Here is an 8,159-nt window from a genome sequence, read left to right on the forward strand (position 1 = left end):
ATCTACTCCTGAATCATAAGATCACTGATATTAAAAAAAATACACTTATCTAATATAAAAAATAACAGTTATGTTCATTGCAGTGTCCAGTACAAATCCAAGGAAACATCCTAAATGTACAATAACAGATTATGAGTCAATGGTTTGCACTATCTAGTAACAGAATGCTACACAGCTATAAGAGAATATGAAATCATGCAGTTTGCTGCAACTTGCATGGAACCGAAGGTATCAGTCTTTACAAGATAAACCAAAGGAAAAAGAATAAGCCCCAAATGACTTCACACTTCTGTGGTATATAGGAAAGTAGGAAAATAAAACAAAGGCATAGAAAATATCAATTGGTAGCAAACTCGAAGTATTGAAGAACACCAGATCTAGGGAAAGGTAGGTGGACCAGAGTTGTTGTAGAGATGTGTGTGTGTGTGTGTGTGTGTGTGTGTGTAGGTATAAGGGGTCTTCTTGTGCACTTTGGTGGTAAAGACGTGAGAGATCTTCATATATCAAGACTATACATACATCAAGACTATACATGTCCAAACTACTGTAAACCCATTACCTTAACCACATTAATTACATTTTAAAAATTATCAAAAGAAAAATTATCCAAAGAATAAAAATTCTTTCATATCTATGTTAGTTGGATATTCTATTTGAATGATATTGTACTGAAATCTCTCTTCCCCTATTGTCATGAGCACGATCACGATCATCCTGTTGTTCGTCGATTGCCTCAAGCAGGCACCAATAACGTCTCCTTCGTCCTAGCCCTGAGATTTTAAAAAGTGCCATATTCAAGGCTCTTTCAGGGTTAGGAGAATGAGACCCATCATTGTTACTGGTATTTGACATATTAGGTATGCCACGGGGAGTTTGCCAGACTCTGTCATGTGGGCAGATCACATTCGGTAGCAGGCCAGATTGTCCAAAATAAGAATGAGATAAAAAGATGCTGCGCGGTCACTGGAGCTCTGCTAGGGGTGGGGAGGAAAACTCAACCCGCCCCCCTCCAAGGGGCCCCAGTGAGGACAGCCAGGTGTGGGGGCAGGAGACTCTGTGCTGTTCTCTTCGGGGAGCTGGGTTCTATAGTCTCTGGGTCTTGGCTGTTGATGGGATTACACAGCGCTGGGGGGCAGTTGGTGGGTGTTCCCCTATTGTACTCTGCATAAAACCTAGTACATTGCATTTAACAATTACTTGCTAGTATTTCTCTCCTAATTCAACATGTTACATTCAGTACAAGTGGATAGTGAATTAACAAGGCTTAAAAAGAAGGCAGATGTTGTTCCATACTTTGTGTAAATGGCCAAAGGGGTAAAAGATATTTCTCTAAGGAGAATTTACAACTTATACTTGCACATTAGCTTGTGATCAGCAGTTTTGAAATCTCACATTTTCAAGAAAAATAAGGTATCAAATATTTTTGAAGTTTATTTTCCATTTTTTAAAAAATAATTCAAATAGCAAAACACAGTAATCACCAATTAATAAACCCTGTATACGCACATGTTCACATGCACATAAATAACCATATATATCTAGTCTCCTTTCTTATTCTGATAATCTATGGATAAGAATGTATAGTGTATATTTCAAAGCCTTCCTGGATTATAAACAGTCAGAACAAGAAAAGTTATTTTCTATCACTTAATGTAAATTGCTAAGCTTACTGTTTTACTCTCTGCTTGAGAAAATATTTTAGTCAGAATAATACATATGAGATACCTGCGCTGTAAACTAATAGAAACATTCTATCTCTGGGATTGTCAATTACATTTCAGTCCTGAAGAAGTCATTTGAAAACCACTCCACTTCCAAAGCATGGATTATTTGTTTGGATAAACTGAAATGTCTTCAACACTCTTCTGATTTTGTATAGTATAGTGACACTGTTTTATAAAACATCTACAGATTTTTGTTTGGTTTCATCTAACAAAAATTAAAATGCTATTTGATTTGTATTAAATATTTTATATTGTATTGTGTTTGATAACTAAATGAGATAAAATCACACCAAAGGCATATTATTAAAATTTTATCCATAGCAAGAATTGTCTTGAGTACTTTTTATTACCTTTAGTGATAGTTATTTTTATCTTTCTTCTCCTCAGAAAAGGCAAGTACTCTTCATTTCTTTCTTCTTTTCCTATTGCTTTCCTTTTATATACTTAGAAATTTCCTTCCTTCCCATTCTTTTCACTACTCTTAAAATACAAAAGTAACTGCTAACATAGTAATGCTTATTAAGACAACACTTGGCGGGGCTTGTGGCAGTAGCATAGTGGGTAAGGTGTTTGCCTTGCATGTGGCCGACCCGGGTTTGATTCACAGCATCCCATATGGTCCCCTGAGCACTGCCAGGAGTAATTTCTGAGTGCAGGAGCCAGGAGTACCCCTGAAAAATGCCAGGTGTGACCCAAAAAGAAAAAAAAGAAAGAAAAAAATAAGAAAAGAAAATAAAAAAGAAAAAGAAAAGAAAAGACATCACTTTGCTTTGTATCCCTATGCTACTTTTCTGAATATGACTCCCAGTCAAAATTTTTTAAAACTAAAACAGGAAACTTGAGGAAAAATCTATAATCAGTACTGGATATTGTGATGATCTGCAAAATATATGCCAAACATTCTATGACTAGGTAGTTTGGAAAATAAACTTATATATAGCATGATGGGCTGGAGCGATAGCACCGTAAATCTTGAGGTTTATTTTTTAATTGATCAAAATATTGGTATTAAAGAGGATAGTTAAATTTTAACTAAGTAGTTAGTAAGGAAAAGTCCATAAAGAATGAAAAATAATCAGAGAAATCTAGTGGTACACAACTTTTAATTTCATTTGGAACTGAAGCAGATACATAGAATAGGATATAGCTGAAGGAATAATAAGGAAGAGTAGATCAGGTCCTGAATAGACAGTCCCAACTCAGGAGGTAAGCCATGATCTGTAGCTTGCCCAATTTTTACTGATAAGACCAATAAATAGCTTTTATTAAAAGCCAGTTAGCACTGTTGATTGCAATTTTTCAGATAAAAATATTGAATTGATGTACCCTGTATACAAAGTTATTTGAAAACAAATTTCATCTAGGTCCATAAAGAAAGACTATAGCTTGACTGAATATATTGATTCTGGCAGTTATTAGCAAAGTAGCTTTCAGAAAGTTATCTATCATCTTTCGTAGTTAGCATTTTTCCCTATAAAATAAACATTATAATATATATTTTATGGAGTTGTTAGGATTACTTAATAAACTATGTAAGTAATTTAAAAATGTATGAATATCTAGTAAGTGATGCCTGCAATTAAGAAAGAATTTGGGTTTGGCTAAGCATGAAAACAGAGTAATGACAAACACTGGCAGCATCCCTTCAAATGTTGGCCAATACAGTTTAGTCAAGTGAGTACTAGTTATCCTGTCCCCTTCCCCAGAGTACGCAGAATTCACTGATTTAACAAATATTTATTACACACTCCATTCTATCAACTTTGGAGATGTTAGAGATAACAGCATGAAACACAATAGATGGCATTACCTGTTTTCATGAAGCTTGACTTCCGAAGGTGGCCAACAGATAACGGACAGAAAACACATAAAATGTGAATGTGGGCGGTGACAAGCATTATAGGAAAAATGAATCATAGACAAGAAATAGGTCATTTTGGGGAAATGTGTCCAGTTAGGGAAGTTTGTGAAGCATGGCGACAGGCACTGGAGCAGAAAAGACAGGATCTTGCAAAGAGGCCTAGAAATGAAGCCACGCAAGAGAAAGTATCTGAGCAAAGTTGGCAAGAACAGGATGTCAGCCCAGGGTATCAGGCCTTGAGCCTCACTCAACCTCCTAGTTACATGCACCAAAAACACAGAAACTGTCACATATGCTTTGCAGGTCAACCTAATGGCAGCAACTAACCTTGATTGGGACTGGACCAGGGCAAAGCAGAGTAGGAAAGGTGATAGGCCAATAATGCTGAACTTTATGTGATTTGGACCTTCTTGTAAGCTGAGACCATCTATAAAATATGTTTATATTTAGCAATAAAGTGAACAGTCGTCAGTTGCTCTTTGAGGTTGTTTCTCTATGCGTGAGACCGTCATCCTTCACCTCACGTCTGCGTGGACCCAATCCAATGCGTAGTGTGTTAAGGCACGTTGGAGAAAAACTGTTCCCCAAAATATTTGTTACAGGTATGTATATGTATATATATATGGATATATGGATATATATATGGATATATATATGTATATATATATATATACATATATATATATCACTGTTATAGCACTGTCCTTCCGTTGATCATCGATTTTGCTCGAGTGGGCCCAGTAATGTCTCCATTGTGAGATTTGCTGTTACTGTGTTTGGCATATCAAATATGTCACGAGTAGCTTGCCAGGCTCTGCTGTGTGGGCGAGATACTCTCAGTAGCTTGCCAGGTTCTCCGAGAGGGGAGGAAGAATCAAACCTGGGTCGGCCCTGCTGGACACTTGCAAGGCAAACACCTTACTGCTGTGCTACTGCTCCAGCCCACTCGCTTTGGCAGCATATATACTAAAATTGGAATGATAGCACTGTAGCACTGTCCTCCCATTGTTCATCGATTTGCTTGAGTGGGCCCAGTAACATCTCCATTGTGAGACTTGTTGTTACTGTGTTTGGCATATTGAATACACCAGGCTTTGCCGTGCAGACGAGATACTCTCGGTAGCTTGCCGGGCTCTCTGAGAGAGGTGGAGGAATTGAACCCAGGTTGGTTGGGTCGGCCGCATGCAGGGCAAATGCCCTACTGCTAGGCTATCATTCCAGCCCAGTTGGAACAGAGAAGATTACCATGGCCCCTGCACAAATGACATGCAAATTCGTGAAGCATTCCATATAGATAGAGAGATAGATAGATAGATAGATAGATAGATAGATATGTACATGTATGTCTGTGTGTGTATATGTGTGTGTGTGTGTATAAGCACACAAAGCTCAACCTTTAATAGCATGAACATATTAGTGGTCTCTTTTAGAAGAACTTAATGGTCCCTCAGTGTAATACAACAGTCTTCACACCCTTTCCTCTAAGCAAACTTTTTTGTAGCACTTTCAGCGGTTATTCATAACCAACAGTACAAAATAAATTATTTTGGTTCTGCTTTGGAGCAGGGTTTGGGGTTTGATATAGAAACATCCGAAATATGGTAGTGAGAAGGTATAATGGTGGTGGGGTTGGTGTTTGAATCTTAAATGTAATCAAATACTGTGAACTACTTTATAAAATAAAAAAATAAAACAAAACATTTTTAATGTGACCTAAAATAAAATATATTGAGCCCCCTCCAAAAAAGGAAAACTGTTCCCCAACTGAAGTGCTTATTCATTATAAGAGGTTTGTGTAGATTGAAGACAGCTAAGTGCAAAGCAAATGCCATACCTGCTGTACTATTTCTCCAGCACCATAAGTCTTTTGATTTCTAGTCTAAGGTTAGTTCCAAAGTTTCCCTGACATCTAAATGTCTGTCTCAATCTAATATCTTAAATATATTTTCTAATATCTTTGTTCAAATTTTACCTGAGGAGAAATTTTACTGAGTTCTATATGTTTGAAGGTATTTTCTTTTTTTTGAGTTTTTGCCTTGGGGTTCACAATTGTTTTTGTTTTTATTTTGACACAGAATCTCAATTTAAAAGTATTCCCTTATTTTTAGATATTTAAAGAAATGGAACAAATATTAGTTTCTATTTCTGATGTTGATTGAATAACTATGCCTTTAGGCTTTTTTTTTACTGAAAAGAATTGTTTCAACTTTTGTTTTTGGCGGATCTAAAATAATTTCATCATGTTTAAGTATGAAAGTAGAACTTCTCGATTTCTCTTTCATCATAATGAGATGTTGGTGCATAGATAATGAAGATAGAAACTGCAGGCAGAGAGCCACATCTATTCAAATGTAAACGTCCGATTCTGGTTGTTAGGCATTCGAATGAATCAATGCTCTTGGCCAACTTTGTGTTGACAAGGACACTGACGCCTCCAACACCTCTTTTATCACATGTTCCGAGGAACAATTCTTCTCCAGTGTCGAAAACAGCATGGTGAGATTCGTGCCTTCTTGTCTCGGTCAAACGAATGATGTCGTACTTGATCATTCGCGCTTCTACCATCAGGTCCTCGATGGATGCATCTGATGCTAGCGTACGTGCATTGAAAGTAGAGATGATCATTTTTGTCTTCTTTCGTTGTGGCAGCCTAGGTCGGCCTTGAGATTTTGTCGGCCTCTCCTTTCTCATCCTTCTCAGTGCTGCCATGTCGGTGAAGCCTTCAGGGTCAGGTGAATAAGACCAGTTGTAGTTACTGGTTTTGGCATAACAAATACACAACGGATAGCTTGCCAGACTCTTCAGTGCGGGCAGAATACTCTCGGTAGCTTGCCAGTCTTTCCGAGAGGGATAGAGGCTTTTGGGGCGACCTCTAATCACCCTTGTAGGTGTTACCATATTTGAACCCTATCAAATACGGTACGACAATTCCGGAAGATGGGTATTTAGTGTCTCATGATGTGTCGCGCAGCGCGGGTCCGGAAAGCGTCCTGGAGTGTGGCGACGGCTGGGTATTGGGAGTAGTGTCGATAGTGGAAGTCTGCCACTGGGGTATTTAACTGGGTAGGGTGGGTCTCCTGTGCGCAATTCAATCCCTGGGTGGTTGATGGAAGCAGACAGGGCAGGGTAGGGTGGGGCTCCTGATTAGAATCCCTTTGTCACCTGTGCTTGGTGGGAGCAAGCAGAGAAGCTCTGTCCCTGGGTCCGCCGAGCCTGGAGCCCAAGGTCTCAGAGAGTTCCGCTTACCAGGATCTCACCATTCTACAAAGAAGTGATCGTTGATGTCAAGAGAGGGGTGCGGCAGGTTGATACCATTTCACCGAAACTCTTCAGTGCCACCCTCGAGAACATCATGCGACAACTGGAATGGGAAGGAATGGGAGTGAAGTTAGATGGTCGGCAACTACACCACCTCCGCTTTTCTGATGACATTGTTTTAATAACACCAAACATCAGCCAAGCGGCACAAATGCTGGCCGACTTTGACCGTGAGTGTGGAAAGGTAGGACTACAGCTGAATCTTACGAAGACAATGTTTATGAGAAACAGCCTCGTTCCTGATGCCCCATTCGCTCTCAACGGAACGACTATCTCCAAATGCAACAGCTATGTGTACCTAGGTCGAGAGGTCAACATGACAAATGACCTGGCACCCGAGCTGCGCAGGAGGAAGAGAGCAGCTTGGAACGCCTTCAAGAACGTCGAAGAAATAGCTAAGAGGACGAAGAACCTCCGGCTCCGGGCACATCTCTTTGATTCCACTGTCCTTCCTGCATTAACATATGCCTCAGAGACCTGGGCCCTAAGCAAACAAGATGAGAACGCTATTCAGGTCTCCCAAAGAAGAATAGAAAGAGCTAAGCTTGGAATATCACATTTCACTCAAATGAGAGAAAGAATCCGGAGTTCTGACATCCGTCGACGATCAAGAATCAAGGAAGCTGTCTCATTTGCCAAGGTGTCGAAAATCAGATGGGCTGGTCACGTAATGATATTTAAAGACGACCGCTGGACTAGAGCTGCTACGGACTGGGTTCCACGGGATGTCAAAAGACCGCGTGGCTGCCCACCTACCAGATGGTCAGACTTCTTTGTGAAGATCATGAACGATCGGTTTGAGGCCCTTCATGTTCCCAGAGCAAACAGATGCCACTGGGCTACACTAGCACGCGACAGGGACAAATGGAGACGTTACTGGCGCCCGCTCGAGCAAATCGACGACTAATGGGAAGTTGAGTGATTTAAGTTATTAAGTATGAAAGTTATCCATTTATCATATATTCAAATATTTATAGCATTTATTCTATATAAAGATATGATTCTTTTAATCTTGGAATGTTTTTATATCTTAGGATATTATTTTTATATGTCCTGCCTCTGGTTTTTTTTAGTCTTTTGATTTGGAGAGAGAGGGCTTGGACACACTCATCTGTGCTCAGGATTTCCTACTGGCTCTGTGTACAGGAATAACCTCTGGTTTGACTCAGGAAACCATGTTATGCCAGGCATCACACCAGCTGGGCCACATACATGGCCAGAACCCCTACACTTTCCCCTAATTCTAAAAATCTCAC

General features: G+C 39.5%; 1 pseudogene; it reads left to right on the forward strand.

The window, feature by feature from the left end:
* The first annotated feature begins 4,787 nt into the window (after positions 1-4,787).
* LOC130042196 (uncharacterized) lies at positions 4,788-4,881 on the forward strand (annotated as a pseudogene).
* Positions 4,882-8,159: the final 3,278 nt, after the last annotated feature.

Source organism: Sorex fumeus, unplaced genomic scaffold (assembly GCF_029834395.1).
Source record: "Sorex fumeus unplaced genomic scaffold, SorFum_2.1 ptg000098l, whole genome shotgun sequence".
Taxonomy (NCBI): domain Eukaryota; kingdom Metazoa; phylum Chordata; class Mammalia; order Eulipotyphla; family Soricidae; genus Sorex; species Sorex fumeus.